Source organism: Pezoporus flaviventris, unplaced genomic scaffold (genome assembly GCF_033815535.1).
Source record: "Pezoporus flaviventris isolate CSIRO_AGI_PZ_B2104156 unplaced genomic scaffold, CSIRO_AGI_Pfla_v1 ptg000006l, whole genome shotgun sequence".
NCBI classification, from domain to species: Eukaryota; Metazoa; Chordata; class Aves; order Psittaciformes; family Psittacidae; genus Pezoporus; species Pezoporus flaviventris.
In genome coordinates this window covers 13,230,621-13,247,061 of record NW_026892554.1, presented here as the reverse complement: position 1 = coordinate 13,247,061, position 16,441 = coordinate 13,230,621, and the positions used below count along the sequence as shown (strand labels likewise).

Here is a 16,441-nt window from a genome sequence, read left to right as displayed (position 1 = left end):
TGAAGCAGTAAGGTTAGACTCTCATTCCCTAGCCTTCCTTTCCCAAGCTGGCTGCAGCCACACTCATTGCTGGCACTCCATGGACTATTTTCACAGTCTCTCCCTTATTAAACTTGGGAGAAAACCATTTGATTTTTTTGAGTGCTGGTGTGACAGCTTTGCAGAGGAAGCTCTTGCTAGATGCTTGATGTGCATCCACTCCAGCTCACCACTGCTACATACTAATGCCAATCCTTCTCCCAGATACCACCAAGTGAGCTCTGACATCTAATACATCACTAGTAGCAGTTCCTAAATCTTTTCTCCCAGATGGACTTCTTTCCATGTGTAATCAGGGATTTACATATATGAAGATTTACAGATTATGGCATACTTACACATAAACATCCTACTGTGTGTAAGATCTTCCATTGCCACAACTGTTCTTCTCCTAGCTCTGGGTTTTTAACTCTGACAGCAGCTGCAGCTTTGCTGCTGCATTCTCTGGGCAAATCCATGGGGCTTACACCAAGTACCTTTTCTTCCCTCCAACTCTGATGTGTGCAGGGCCATTTCTGCTGTGTGATCTCTTCATGCTCTTCCATGTCCTCTGCAGCCAGGATGCCCTCAGTGTTGCCTTGCCTGCTCCTTTCAACCTTGTCTGCCTGGACTGCAGGGACAGAGAAGGATGTGGGCTCAGCCCTGGGAGCGGTCCTGCCCCTAGCAGGTAGGAGGGAGGTGCCTCTGTTGGTTATCAAAGACCTTTGGTTTGTCACAGGTTACCTGCTCGGTCCTCCTCTCCTTCAGCCTTCTGGAGACATTGTCCATGTGGATCTGGGGAGCTTTTCTGTGCCAATTCAGAGTTTAGCTACCTCAGCAGCTCAGTGCACTCCTAAGTGTGCCAGAAAGAATGAACAGAAACAGCATCCCAGTGTGTCACACACTGGGCAGCATCCCAGGGTGTCAAGGGAAGACCAAGGCCTCAAGCCTTGAGACTGACGGATAGTACTGCCAGAGTGCTGCATATCCATTGCACCTCCCAGCCTCATTGCAGTGTATGGATCAAAATCTGCTGAGGGATGCCTCTCCAAATTATGTCACGTGAAGGGCTCATACCAAATGGGTGAGCATGAGCTTTAACCAGTGGCAAAACCATCCACCTGTATTTTCAATCCCCCTGGCCCTTCTCAATCCTCTGCTGTTCCTTTGGGTGGCACCTGAGGCAAGCAGGGGCAGAGCTCTGCCTGCAGCCCAGAGCACCCGTCTCCTGCCTCGCTGCAACCCTTTAGTTACAGCCCTCTGGGAGAAACCCTGGCTCCATGAAGATCCCCGTTTGTCTGTGTTTTGACCTCTGACTCTTTATAAAATGTGCAAGTATATTTCTAAAATAACAGTTGCTTTAGTAATTTCTTTTTAAACAAACATCTGTGATATTTGACACTTCTCCTTATGACAGACCCAGGGCTGCAGTTTGGGACTCTAAAGCCACATTCGAACTGCTTTTTTATTTTAAAAGCCCTCTTTTATACAGGAAAAGCCAGCAGAGGTTTCCTGGATCTAATTTAAATCCTGGATTGGACATTACTGTTTATGGTAGTGAAAAACTGTGTGGTTGCTGGATTCACCAGAATAAGAGAAAATTTGTCATATTCTTAGCAGTCACTGAAAATAGCAAATGAGCCGTTGTGATTCACATTGGAAAGCACCAGCCGTTTCTGCTGTTCAGCTCGGCAGCCTGGAAAGGGCGAGACCCTGACACAGCCCAGCCATGCTGGGAATGGGCAGGCACCTTAGGGAGCACATGGCTCAGGTGCTTTGGGGAAACCCTTCACAGAGCTGCCTGTATTGCCCTGCCCAGTACACCCCTGATCCATGGAGTATATGAGGATATACAAAGTGAAAGTATCTGGAGTTTTGCAGAAGAGTGTGGCCCCAAGTAATGCACATGGAGGTTAGTGTCATGCTGAAAAGTATATGGAGTTGCCACCCCAAACCCATGGTTCATCTTCAGGGCATCACAACCCACAACCTAGGGGCCTCCTCAGAACCTCCTCTGAGAGCCAGGCTTGAACTGTTTCATGTACAAGTGGTTTCTGGTGATCTGTCCTGTTGTCCTTGGAGAATTACACACTGTGGTAAGGGAGTGTGGAGTTACCAGCAGAACTGATTTCTCCTGTTATCCAACTTGTCTGGATCACTGGAGTCCCAGAGTGAATAAACAAGATAAGTAATCTTCTTGGGAAATACTCTGGATGAAAGCCCAAAGGAAAAATGTGGTTTGAAGTGTTCCCTTACACAAGAAGGAAAAACCTTCATCATCCCTTTTTGTGCAGAACTGGCCCCTTTGGTTGGGTGGCTTTGCAAAGGTACTGGAAGACTTTGCATATTTGTTTTGGATAGGAACATGCAGATGATGTGCATGTAACAATGGAGATAGAAACAGCAAAGGTGCCTGGGGAAGCACAAATATTCAGAGTAGTGAGGAGATGTGAGATGCTTTCCAAATAGAAAAGGTTTCTATGCTTAGGGATGCAAAATGTGATGACAGCCCAACAGCTGCCCTGGAGGGTGAAGCTGACCCCTGGCTTGGGAGCAGGTCCATCTACCAGCCTTACTTCCCAGCCTGCCACCAGCTCCTCCTGGGAAGGCAAAGGGATGTGTGAAGGAGATGGCTGTGCGGGGCCGGGAGTGGAGCTGGGGCAGCATCTCCCTGTGAGTGGCTCAAATAGGCACTGAATCTCAAGTGTAAGATGCAAGGGATGGGCTGTAGCCACAGCCCCAGCTCTGCCAGAGAGCTTGGAAAAAGGGTTGGATGTGGATCGGATGTTTTATCAGGCTCCTCTTAGTAATACCTGGTATGATCCAAACTCCTCTGATCCAGATATGGAAACTTTGCAATGAGTTTATATCCCTAACAATGAGCCTATATTCTATTTCTATTCAGAAGTCTCACAAAATTAACCTTTCCCTAAAGCCTCACCAGCTAGAAGTGCACAAGTAGAACTGTACTTTCACTTGGGAGGATGCTTCAATCTCTTGTGCTTATTGTGAAAATCAGAAGAAATCTCATGATGGTAAGCACTAAAAACTTCAGAACCAGCAAGCACATAAAACATTCTAAATACCATCACCTGTAGCTCTTTTTCATTGAAAATTAATGTTGTGAGGTTTGAGGGTTTACTTCCTGGTGTTAATATTTGGATTTAGTTACAGTTTTCTCAAGCTGGTGGAGTTTGCCTGCACCTCTGGAGGGGGAAATTAGTGGCAACATTGACTGCCACTAATCAGGCTCAATTCCAACTAACTTCAGTGGGCTTTCTATCAGCTGGGTATTGGTGGCTCTTTCAGCTCCACTCACTTCTAAAGGAGGTCTGCCTATGGCAATCAGCTCATGAAAAGTGTCATCCACAACTGACAAATTATATGTTCCTTATCTTTTTAATTAGAGTATATACAATGTTAGTAACGACATATTATGTATGTATTAATTTGAAAGGGTTGCTTTGGTGTCAGGCTTGCTTATGTGGGGTCATCAGTATGAGGATATGTATTAAAAAAAGATTTAAAATCCCTGAAGAGTTATACAGCCCTGCTTTTTCATAGCACTACACATTAGAAGGCTCTAAGTTGCTCCTCTCCTAAGCTTCACTTTTTTTCTTCTACATTGCACCTCACTTGACAAACACTAAATTGCAAGAACCCACATGCAATAAGGGATAGAAAAGTTTATTTGGCTGTTACTGTGGTCATTGGTGTGATGAAAAATAGAATGACAGCATCTGAAATGCTGAGGGGACCCTCAGCTTTCATCTAGGGATAGGCTCCCTCATCATCATGCTCCTGAACATGAGGTTTATCTCATATTCAGGGGCATGTGCTCATGTAATCCTCTGCTGACATCACATTAGCATTCAGTCCCTTTTTCCGAAGCTTAGCGTTCATTTGGGAACCTGGATGTTTCTTTCACATTGTTTGTTGTAGCCTCACCATGCCCTGCAAGAAAAATATTGTCTCTGATCCAGGAAGGCACTACTGGGGGAGTGCAGGTCCTTCATGAGGTGCATCACAGACAGGCGACGCTTTGGGGCTGGGGCAGCCTCATGTGTGCCAGCAGAATAAAGCCCCGGCTTGGGCAGATGTTTCTAGGTATTTCTAGGAAAGCAGTGTTATGCTGGAAGCCTACCCTTAGGAAAGAGGGAGCAAATAGGACACACGTGATACTTGGATGTAAGTTTACTGCCAGTTTTGTAAGGATTTCAGCCCGGAAGTGCTGTGTGGTTAGGTATGGAGCAGCTGCCACAAGCCCTCTGTCTCAGAGTACCAGCCCTAACTAAACCCCAAGAGCCCATTTGAACTTTCAACAGCCAAACTGGAGATGGAAAGGCACATCAGTGTGATGAGAGGTAAGCTAGGCAGACCTGGGAAAAACAGGATTGAAGAAAGACACCAAAGAGCAGGTTTGAGACATGATAGCTGCCTCTGAGCTGTGGTAGGATGTCGTGGCAGGGCTGTGATTAGATCTAAACAGAGCTGAGCTCTGTTCAGCGTCCTGCTGCACGGGGTTTTAACCAGAGACAGAAACCTGAATCATCAAAAATGTTCACAGACCAGAAATACCACTGTATGCTGACGTGTTCAAGCATCTCATATCAATGTGCTTAATCAAAACAGTGCAGCCTGGCACTCTGAACACCAAACTGTCCAAGAGTAAGCCAACAGTAAGCCACACTTCCCCATTGCAGCACACTGACAAGCAGCAGTCACAAAGGTTTGGTGTCCTGCACAGCCCTGCAAACCACATTTCCTGCTGGCACATTACCTTCCACAACTCATCCAGGCTCAGGTGACAACACACCACACAGGTGAGACTTGAAGATGTGACCTTATTTTTAGGGAAAACAGCATACAAAAACCAGTCTTTGTTGTTAAAGTGTGAGTGGTGGGGAACCTGTGGTGTTTTCCCAGCTGCAGCCTAAATTGGCAGTGTAGTTACAGCATCTTTCTTAGGCACTATTCCAGCAGAACACTTGAGTATGTGCTTAATTAAATCATGTGAGAAGTTTAAAGAGCTTGAAAGCACGCAGCTAAATGTTTTGTTTGGGACTTAATGCCTCAGTTTCTCTTCTCCAACATAGAGAAAGAAATATTTACTTCCCATACAGGGTGCTGACAAGCTTAATTCAATCTTACTTGTAAAGTGCCTTGTGGGCCTAAGAGAAAAGGTGCTATAAAAATCAGAATATTATTCTACACTCCTTGGCAAGACAGCACTTAGTTTTATAGATTATCCTGCTGGTGATACATCTCCCTCTGGCTGACAGCAGAAGCAGATAATATATATAAACCAAAAGAGGCCGTTTAGAAGGCTTGTGCTTCAAGTAATGTGTAAACACCTGATGACAAATCCGAATCTGAAAAGGTGGAAAAGGCAGTGGGTTTAATGGGTTTTAACGCAAAAGCGTGCATGTGTTTGAACTCAGAGCATCAAAGGGAAAAGGGCTGTTTCTCCAGTAATGTATTTTTTATTCCTCATTCTTTTTTATAGCCTTTGCTATTAATTTTTCAGATTTTCTGGTCTTTTACAAGTTAGCAAACTGTACTGCAACACTTGTATTTCAGATTTTCCTAACTGGATTGAAAAGAACCTGGAACCGACCTCAGAGGCAGCTGGAGTTAAGTGAAGTCAATGGAACTGCTGCCAAGGAGAGGGTTGCGAGTGCAGCCAGCATGGGAAAGGTTGTGACAGGGTTGTTTTGGGGTTTTTTTTTTGGTTGGTGGGGTTTGGGGTGGGGGGTGAGGTGGATTTTTTAGTTGTTTTCTTTGTTTTTTGAAAATCCACAATATAATTTAAAACAACTTTCTAATTGTGATTCTGCATTTATCCATGTTGAAAATACTGTTGAGGACAGAGTATCCCAAGCAACACACATTTTCCCTAAGGTTCACTGGCATTTTAGACATGTTTAATACCCTGTCTTTTCATGCATTGAAATACAAGTGCACTGTAATGACTGCTCCTTTGCCAAAAGTGAGTGAGTGTAGCTGCAAACTATCTCCTCAGATTAAAATAACCAATTGACTAAAAATGTGAAGCTCCTCACCAGTGGTTACTGTGAACCCTCATTTCCTGCCTATATTTCTGCACTCTGTATTCTGACTGACCTTAATGGTTTTTCTTATTTTTGTCTTCTTGCAATGACAAATGATACTTACTCTACCACATCGCAAACACCAAGAATCACAGCTACTCATTTATTTTTAACATTCACTGTGTATTTCGTTTGCAGTATGATCAGGATGGAAATGAGTTTTAATAAATTTCTTGACTACATGACAAATAGTGAATAATGAGTGGGGTTTTTTTTAATTAGTATTATTTTTTTAAAGTATGAACATTGCAGCTCCCCTCCCTGTATATGTTTCTGCCCTGCCTTTCCAGGATACAACCTCTATGGAAACGTTTCCTCCTCTGTGCCTGCTGCAAGTGGCACACAATGGATCGTCATTATTCAACAGAGACTCTAAGTGCCATGAAAAAGAAATAATTAAACTACAACTATTTCAGTAGGTAAATACTGCCTTTCTCACTCCTGTGAATAAAGCAGCCAGTGTTCCACTTCTGGCAATCTCCTCTGGGGGTTCAGCCTCCTTGAAGACCCCTGGCATGAAACCTTAACGTCCTGACAACGCTGTTTGTCACCCCCCAGGGCTGTCCTGGGGCAAAGGGGAAGGTGTCAGTTGGGATACGAGTCCCCACCATCTGCTCTGGCTATTGGTGGAGGAAGTTTATAATCAAACTACATGTCCATCATCCTCATGTAGAGCTACAGTTTCTATGTGTGCTAGGCAGGTGTTCAGTTTCTACTCCCCCCATGATTTTTCTTTAGTTCAGATAAGTTTGGTTTTATGATAGCTGACACGGTACATGGCCTGGGAGTTTCGCACAAATACTTTAGGAGGAGGAAATGCTGTTTAACTTCCATTGAAAGAGAGAAGAAATGCACACCTGCATACCCAGGATTCTCCAACTCCACAGCTGGGAGGTCAGTGCTGCCCTTGGCAGTTCCTAGCAGCTGTGGGTAAGGACAGAGCGTGGGGGATCAGTGAGGACCCTGGATTTGAGGGTCAAGTGGTAATGGCTTTAAACTGAAAGAGGTAGATTTAGACTAGATATTGGGAAGAAATTATTTACTATGAGGGCAGTGAGGCACTGGCACAGTGAAGCTATGGCTGGCCCATTCCTGGCAGTGTTCAAAGCCAGGTTGGAGAAATCAGGTCTAGTGGAATGTGCCCCTGCCCATGGCAGGCGGTTGGAACTGGATGAGCTTTAATGTCCTTTCCAACCCAAATCATTCTGTTGTTCTATGATCTATTACTTAGTGTGTTTTCCCCTTGTTTCTAATGCGATGCCCATTTTGCTCTTTGTAACTACTGAAAATATATATTCACTCATCCCAGAGAAGCATGAGGGAATCTTTGGGTTTTCTCTTCGACATAAACTGTAGGTTCTGTGCATGCTGTGGCAGCTCAAGTACTTTATTTTAGAAATAATTTTCAGGGTACTGCTTTGCTAGATAATACATACATAAAAAAGCACCCATGGTGCTTTTGGTGTTTGAGTAATGATGCAAAAAAGGCCAACACCTCAATTTGAATGTAATTTCTAAATCACTGAATTTGAACTTTCTGATGAAAGTTGTTTGAGGGAGGGGCAGGTTATGTCAATTAAAACGTGTGGCTCTGGCTTGTGTAAGGAGCGCGGGTTTAATCCCTGCTAATGCTGTACAAGTATTGTTGATCCAATGTTATACAACCACCTGGAAATGCTGCCAGGTAAAGCTTTTGGGTGCCTATTGTTCAGCTGGAGGAGACTGTTATCAGAAGGGGAAGTTCTGCAGTGCAAACAAGGAACAGTGCTTGAAACCTGCAGAGGGAAATGGGAACAGGAGCAGCCAGGTAGCAGCCAGTGAGTACGTGGCATAACGTGAGTGGTGGTGGTGGTAGGGTTCACAGATGCTCTGGCAGCAACTTCAGTGCTGAGCTGCCACTGTGTCCATGCAAGCCTGGCTCACCTCTGCTGTGCATGACTGACTGCACTTTGGCAACGGATGGCTGTCACCAGGGCAAGTTTCCATTGCAATGAGCAGCTGGCTTCCAGTTTTTCAGACATAAGGGAGGTGAATGCAGAAGATTCATAACAAAGCAGTGATGAAGAATCAGTGCTACAGTGACCAGATCCATGGAGGAAGCAGATGAAATGACTTCATGCAGTTTATGGCAGGAAGGTATCTGCCATAAGTTAGAGTAACCCTAAGGATGCTGCCTCCTAAGGCAGTTCAGAGCAGAGGAGCTCTGTGAATGTATCCTCTTCCCTGCTCCCAACTCAGTCCCTTTCACAAGCAATTTATCTGTTTATTTAGAGAAGGGAGGAAAAAGGAAAAAAAAACAACAAACAAACAAAAAAGGATTGAAAGTCTTGGTATGATGGATGTTTCATTTGCCAAGGAAAAATCTGAAAGCATTAAATGTGCAAAGTGATTGTCTTGGTGAAGCAAAAGTGAGGAATGGCCTTAAATGGGCCATGTATTTCTTGCTGGAGCTTTATTGCTGACAGCTGAGGACAGTTTGCTACTGGCTCTGGACAGTGGAAAAAGTCATCTCAGTGGCAGCAAATAAACAGGGGGAAAACCCTCCCATTCCTTAAAATCGGATCAAGGAAATGGCCTCTTAGCATGATGGGTTGTGACTAGGCCCTGTTTTTGAAATGTGATCTGTGTGTGCAAATCCCACACAGATTGGATGCCAAACTGCAGCGCTTCTTTGACATTTCAGTTGAGAAGGAGAACAAATGTGTTCTGTACTCATCTTTCTTTTTTTTTTTTTTTTAAGCAAAAACAATTAACTTTGAAACAAGGGCTTTGATAGCTATCTCACGACGTCAGCTTTATATTGATGTAATTCTATAGAATGGTGGAATCACTGCTGATTTGCACTGGTGTAAGCAGGAGAACAATTGGGCTCTGTGTCTTCCAGACAGTGAAGTTGCTTATGTTTTGTGCAAAGAAAAGAACTCAGTTAAACAACTTAAAAGGAAAATAAATTAACCAAGAAATCCAGAAGGAGCCAAAAGCAATATAAGCGCAGATACAGCTACAATGTTCTAACTGTATCACTAGTTTAAAAAAGATACCTAACCTAATTAAGTAAAGATTGATGTTGCTATAAATATGTACAGTGATCTCTCTAACTTTCAAGTTTTAATTGACATTCAAAGATAAGCTATTTCATAACTTACTGCAATTTCTATTTTTTAGTGTACATACTGTACTTTATTACCTTTGTTTGAGACCCGACCCTTGAACAAATGTCAGCTTCCCTTCCCCTTCAAATGTTATACAACACAAGAATAAATCAACCATAGGATTACAATTACAATTGATCTGGTGTGAGAGTAGCAAAGAAAGCACTACCCAATATAGCCTGAATTGAAATCCTACCTCCCTCTGTATGAAGGGAAGTTGACCTTTGTATATGGGCCAAGGATTTCACCACTGATGGCATTTGCCAGGCATGGATATTTTTTCATTTATAATTTTTACACAGTGAAGTACAATCAGGCCATTCAGTGCTCAGCTTTTAATTCTCTCTCTTTTTTTTTTTTTTTTTTTTTTCTCTAGTTGCTATTATGCTCTCACTTTTAGAGAATGCCAGGGTCCTGAAAAGAAATTGTTTTGGTTTAGGTACAGTAAAGCTTACAAACACTATGCTTGGGGTGAGACATGTAGGCTGGGTCTTTCTCTGGGGAATTTTGGTGTATGAAGAGAGTGGAGCTGGGCCCAGGACTGCTATTAGTGACCCTGCCAACAAGTGAGGTAAGCCACGGCATTCTTCACTATGGACTATACAATTACAGGACAGCAGCTAATGAGTGAAATTTTAGGGAATACTTTTTTAGTCTAAAAAAGGTAAAAAAAGAGCAAAAGTTGGGCACCAATGAAACCTGAATCTGGGTAATTTTCATATTTCTGTATTGAAAAATCAGTCCTGATGACTATGTGCAACCCATTCTGTTCAGTGCTATTTCCATTTTTACTATTAATACGTACTATATGTCACTAAATGGCCATCAATGTATTAGAAGGGCTTTGGCTAACAACTATGCAATTAAAATGTTTAGAACAAGGCCACTGCAGTTTTGCAATAGCTCTGGCATTTACCTAATAAACCCCAACTCACTGCTTTAGTAAATGATACGTAACTTCTCTTGTAAACCATGCATGTGGTTACATTAAGCATTGCCCTGTATTTAACGTGCTACTCTCCTGCCCTACTCTCTCATAAGTGTAGTAGGAGCTGTGGTATTAATTTAGCCTGGGTGGAACTATAGGCAGGACGACTTGTTCCAGCAAAGTAATCACTTCTCTACATAAATGAATTATCCTTTTCATCTACAGTGCCTGTGGAAAGTTGTGTGTAATTTCAATACACGTGGCAGTGTGGCTGTAGTAATTCTCTAATGTGTTGTGAATGTGCTCACTGTGTCAGTTCTCTGAGGTGCAACAGCTATACTTGCAAGGTGAGATTTACAAGATGGCCCTTTGGAAGGATGCTGGCTCTGCTTTACCTGTGGAAGTGGTGGACTGTATGAATTGTATGAAAAGACATGCTGGACTCTTCTGTGAAATGTGTGCTAATGTGACAGAAGATAAGCACTGCCTGAAACTGAGAAGTCTGAAGATCTGCCTGAGAGGCTGGACAGGATGGCAAATCTGCAGACAGCCATGTAGGAAAACTGGGCAAAAGGTGGTTGTGGTACAAACTTCATATGAGCAGCCAGTAGCAGTGGAAGTATGTGTGGGCAAAGGCTCTGGATGTTGAGTCCTGCCTTAAATGAGAGCTGCCCGAGCTGGGAGGAGCTGGCTGCGATGTGCCACCAACTTGTTGGTACAGTGCTAAACTATGACCCAGCTGCTGTGATAGGGAAAGTAAACAGGGCTGGCGGAGGCATCAGAAGTTGAACTTCACGAACTCCTACCAGATGGAGTTACACCAGCAATTAATTCAGTGCAATTAGTTGCACAGAACTGTGTTGGCAATTATTGCATGATAGATCAAACCACTGGCAATAGCAAAACAGCATTGCAAAACTCTAAACATCTTTCCAAGTGTTATGCGCTCTCTTTCCAATGAAATTAACAGAAATAATATAAAAGGGGTGCTTGGATTCCTGTTGGATCACTGCAATGAGTAATTGGGGTACAGCTTCTGGATATACCTGCTCAAAAGTAAACTGAGAGTGCTGAGCGGCGAGAGATGACCTAGACTGGAAACAGTTCTTGTGTTTCTATTTTCTCAAAGCCTTCTACTGTTGGCCACATCTTGCTGTTTCTCTTGGCAAACATACATCTCTAGCTTCTGTTCAGGGAATGCCAGGGCTTGCTGTTGCTACAAAACCTTCCATTATAATCTGTAAACCTATATATTTTCTGATTAATGTTTCCATCAAGCTTAGTACTGGGTAAACATTGTGTAATGTTAGCATTCATCAGTGAACCTGCACAATCCCCTTGAAAAGATACTGAAAAAAAAACCCAACCAAAACTGCTTCCAGTCTGGAATGAATATTACAGCCAAAGAAAAGATCTTATATGTAAAAGAGAATAATTTCTCTCTTTCAGAAATTAGTGATCTATTCGCAAGTAGATAGTTTACTTTTTAGTGCATTATTGTCTGATTAGTCAGGTGTTGATGCAACAAAACTTAACAGTTGTGATCTTACTGAGTAGGTATCTTCTTAGATTGGCATTTATAGAAAGCAGGTGGTTATTCTTCTTGTAAAGCAGAACCTTTATGTGTCTATTTTCATAATTCTATATTCATTACCACCAGCCACCACTTCAGATGAGACAGCACTGTTCTCTTTTGGAACTGGCATCTAATTACACATCACAGATTGGTTACTAAAGAAGTATACAAGGTTTATGAAACGTCATTTTAAGAGTTGCTCCAAACAGGGATTCATACAAGTTACTGTTTCCAAAGCAAATTGTGGAAATGTAGGATAGGCTTAATTTCTGTTGGCAAGAAGGCCTGACTGCTAGACCTCAGTCTCTGGAAGAGTAGCAAAGAAGAGGTTCCACCCTGAGAGGTGCTAAGCTCCTGTTGCTGCTGCCAGAATAGTGGAGAAGGCACAAGCCATTCCATGTGACCCAGGGAACTTGAGCAGGAGCACAGGACAGGGGCCCGGTTGCTTTCAACTAAAGGAATCTCCTGTATGTAAACAAGGTTTAGCAACAAAGTGTCGAATACAGGAAATTATTTCTGGTGAGGAAGATAAACTTTCTACTGTTCTCATAATTCCCTCTCAACTTAGTCTTGGCTGTGTCGCCAGTGAGAAAGTACTATTTGGAACATAAAGCAATTTGAGAGCACACATGGAGGGGATGTTGTTTTACTAATTTCAAAAAGTGGATTTAGAAAGTAAGCACATGACAATAGCTATATAGTTTTTACTTTTAAGGCCAATTAGTAGTGAAATTTAGCAATAGAGGGGTTTGGTAGGAGCTGCATAAAAAGATAAATCCCTGTAAGTTAGCAAACACAAGGGTCTAACACCTGTTGATTTACATTATGTGTATTTACTCTCTTCAAAATATTTAGCTCCAGGACCATGGCTTGTGCATTTCAAAGAAAGAAAACTAAAATCCTGCTGTTTCTACTGTTATTTTTCCCATCTTGCCAGACTTTCATATGACAGTCTGTGCTTGGGGACTCAAAACAAAAAGATGAGATTAATTTACTTTCCTCTCTTTGATCCTGAGGCAAGTCCCAAATGTAACAGAGAGGCTTAAAGGCTGTTCAAAATTATGCTGGTGAGAAGCTCTGTGGAGGAATTGGAGATGAACAGAGAACAAAACCTCCTCTGTGGCTCCCACCACCAAAGTCTTCTTGCCTCTCAGATCAGCATGAAACAAAGCAAGTGGTGGAACGCCGGAAGCACTGCCTTAATACCACTCAGATATCTTGGCATGATATAATGAGCTGTGTTACCTGGAAATTGTAAGGTTGGGGCATGGAGTTTGGGTGTTTTTGATGAACTTTTGAATCAGTTTGGTTTGATGGTATTAAAATACTTAAATCTAGCTGCTAAATAAAGATGAATAGGGCTAAAGACACATACTCAGAGGCTGAAGTTAATGGTGGTAACATGAAAGTTGGCAAGAGTGCAGAAAAAAATTTTCTCAAGCTATTCTTACTGCTGTGGTTATAGGTATTTTAAAGGATTATGATGAATTCTCTTCAACTAGACCCACTTATGTGCATATACTGACAAATTAAAAACCAAACGCAAAATGGTTATAACCCCTAAAACTAAACTTTTACAACCTACGGATATTTTAATTACATTGTTTTATTCTCTCAGTTTCAGTGACAGCTTGTAGGGATTTATTAGTTCTTGTGGTATTTGTTTCTACTTTAAAGTTCTTTCCAAAGTGATTACTACTGGGGACAATTACATTACAGTTGATTCTTTGCAGACTTTCTCTTTTAACACATTTTAAATTTGTTTCATTGCAGACTGTATCTTTTAGTCTATTTCTCATTGTCCTCATCCTTTGGCTGTAATATTCTCCCAAGTGTGGTGGCTTTATATCACAACAGCCATGTCAAAAGCAGTTGTAGCACGTCATTTAACAGGCAGTAATTGTCTCCAGGAATCACAGGAATCCTGATCTGCTGCATCAGACATTACTTCTTTGACAGCTGAAGCTGAAAAGACTTTTGGGGATATGACCTAAAATACACTCTGTCCCAGGTTACAGGGACTGTGCCAAAAGCCTAAAGGGCTGAAGTTCTGAAAGGAAACACAGCCATATGTTTATCTTAATTTTGTTTAAAAACTTCATTTCTACATGAGCAAGGTTTATGTGTCATGCTGTCCAGAGTAGGGATTATTTTAAACCTAGTGGCCAGTTTGAGCCAAGCCTCACATGTGGGTAGGGTTTGTAAGAGAAGAAAGGTCTGACACATTTCAGGAAAAAGAGGCAAGTGGCTCTACTACGGTTTCCACTGGGAAAGAGCCTGCCACTGAAACTCATGGCTTTCAACACTGGAGACTGCATGTGCTAGAGCTGCTTTGATGGCACGGGTGCTGCAGCCAAAGCTCTTACCTGTCTAGGCACTGAAGTTAATCAACCACCAGACACAAACTGATCAGAATCCTGATTTTGTCCCTGCTGGTGCTCCTGGAAGCACATGTTGGTCTGTACTTGGCAGTGGGGGTGCAGTTAAAGTTCTGTTAGTGTTCTAAGCTAATCCTGCTTTCGTGTGATGCATAATGCAGCCATAAGCTTTTCAGACTTTTTAACCTGATATTCAGTTTCTGAGGTCAGAAATGCATTTCAGTAGTGTCATTGTTCTCAAAAAGTCTCCAAGGATGTGTAAGTGAATTCCCATGGTTGAAGCCCCCAATGCCATGTCTTTTCCGGCTATTCATACAGTGCTCATTGGTTGGTGACTGGGAGGAAAGTTATGAGTTCAAGGCCATTTTTAGACATTTTAGACACACTAAGTCCAAGAATTTGTTTGGGATGCTTACCCTTACTTTGCCTTTAATAGTGTACATAAAATATTGTATAATTAGATTTCTCTAATAATTCTTAGTTTCCTGTTTCGCTTTTTTCTGATCTGTTATATATCTATGTGCTCAAAAGGGAAACCATCCGTTGTCTGAAGTGAAGCAGGACCTGAAGGATGTATCTCAGATATACCCGTTGCTCTCTGGGTCCAGAAATGATCTGACTGGAGGGGAAGTTGACCTTTAAATCTCCTGTGCGGTCACATAGAGTAGGACTGCAAACCAGACTTGGCTTACTGTAATCATATCCCTTAGAACTTCCACTTCCTTTTTTTTTTTTTTTTTTAATGGTAAATGGTTTTCAGAATATATCTGGCATTTTCTTGAACTCCTAAGAACTATGAAGTAATGGAAAACTGAGCACTTAGTATTTGGCTCATTAAGTGCTTTGAGAGAGCATTTTCATGGAAGTTGGGCCTATGTATATCTCATGAGATGTTAAAAAAAATGATGCTTAAAGTGAGCTTAAAACTTCACAAACTATTAAAAATACTACATGAGGCATAACAGTTAAATAGCTACAACTGTAGTTAAACAGTAGAAAGGCAGATTTGATTTTGACTGTAAAACCAATATTAGAGCAAGCTACAAACTAATTTGCAATGTCTTACAGCAACAATTAGTGGCCTAAAGGATGTGACTTTTCATTAGTATGACTATAACCAGTAGGAGGATCTGACAGGTGGCTGAATCATGACCCGTGTAGTCATGCTGAACTTCACATATACATACATCTACAGCATTTATTGCTCAGTCAAATTCCTCCTTTTATAATTTTGGATTGCCACATTTGCAATTATACTGCATCCGGCAGAGTGCTCTGAGATCTGTAATTACCAAACACATCTACAGCAGTCACACAGCAACAGAAGTAACACTCATGTACTTATGAGTGTAATATCAAAGCGTTGCATGTGATACCCTCCTACTTACCTATGTATTTTGGGGTATGACTGAAATGAGAGATGTTTAATGGACAGCTTGTTCTCTGAAGCACCCTCCAAGTGTAATGATGGGACATAGGTGCAGTTCCTATGAGCTGAACAGTGTAGAATTGAGTTGTTTGGGAATTCTACATTCTCTGCAATATCTTCAGTGGCTGCTTGATTAGCTGTGAGAAGAGGGAGGCTACACGGATCCTAGGTGTATAAGCATCTGTGGGGCTCCTGGCACACCAGAAAGGATTGGGAGTTGACTGACTGTATTTTCTCTATATAAAAACGGCAGAAGACACATATTTATAAATCATCTTGTAGAGAGTGAGTGTCCCCAGTAGTGCTCAGTCTGTAAGATGGAAGAGTTTGTAAACAATAATCACAGTGGCAGGGATTTGCCAGTGTAATGACTGGAGGTGCAGCAGTGTTTGTGTATATCCCAAATATAGGACCACATTAAAGTGAGAGAGGTCGGTATCAACTCATCTGTCTCTTCTGACTGCATCCAACTGAGAGCATTATTGCTGTATGTGGGGCTTTCCCTGGCCCTGGTACAGTCTCCTTGTGAGTTCTCTACTGTTGGGAGCCTAGGATACCACAGTCACTATTGCCCGCATGGATCTGGGTCCCTGGTTTAGGAGGGAGCCCTGTCGCCACTGCAACTTGTTCATTTCCAGAGGAGGCATTAGCAGTGTGTCTGCACCAAATAGAGCAGACTCCAGGCACAGAAGGCTCACATTCAGTGGCCCTGGCTCCTGAGCTGCCAGGCAGCCACGCAGGCCTTGGAACGAGGCATGGCGCAGGCTGCTCCTTTCAGGTACGCTTGCCTTTCTGCTGGATTGAGGCGGTTGTAACCACAGCCCAGATGGCCCCATTGTCTTTGCACACA

At 42.4% G+C, this 16,441-nt stretch overlaps 2 long non-coding RNA genes across 2 annotated transcripts; one reads left to right on the top strand and one right to left on the bottom strand.

The window, feature by feature from the left end:
• The first annotated feature begins 5,360 nt into the window (after positions 1-5,360).
• On the top strand, positions 5,361-12,776 carry LOC133265986 (uncharacterized). The gene is made up of 4 exons (XR_009742213.1): positions 5,361-5,715; positions 6,419-6,547; positions 6,872-7,022; positions 12,640-12,776. It is a non-coding gene; the product is annotated as an uncharacterized LOC133265986 (long non-coding RNA).
• LOC133265987 (uncharacterized) lies at positions 11,937-15,626 on the bottom strand. The gene is made up of 2 exons (XR_009742214.1): positions 14,151-15,626; positions 11,937-12,249 (listed from the first exon to the last, which is right to left on the bottom strand). It is a non-coding gene; the product is annotated as an uncharacterized LOC133265987 (long non-coding RNA).
• Between the last annotated feature and the right edge of the window lie 815 nt (positions 15,627-16,441).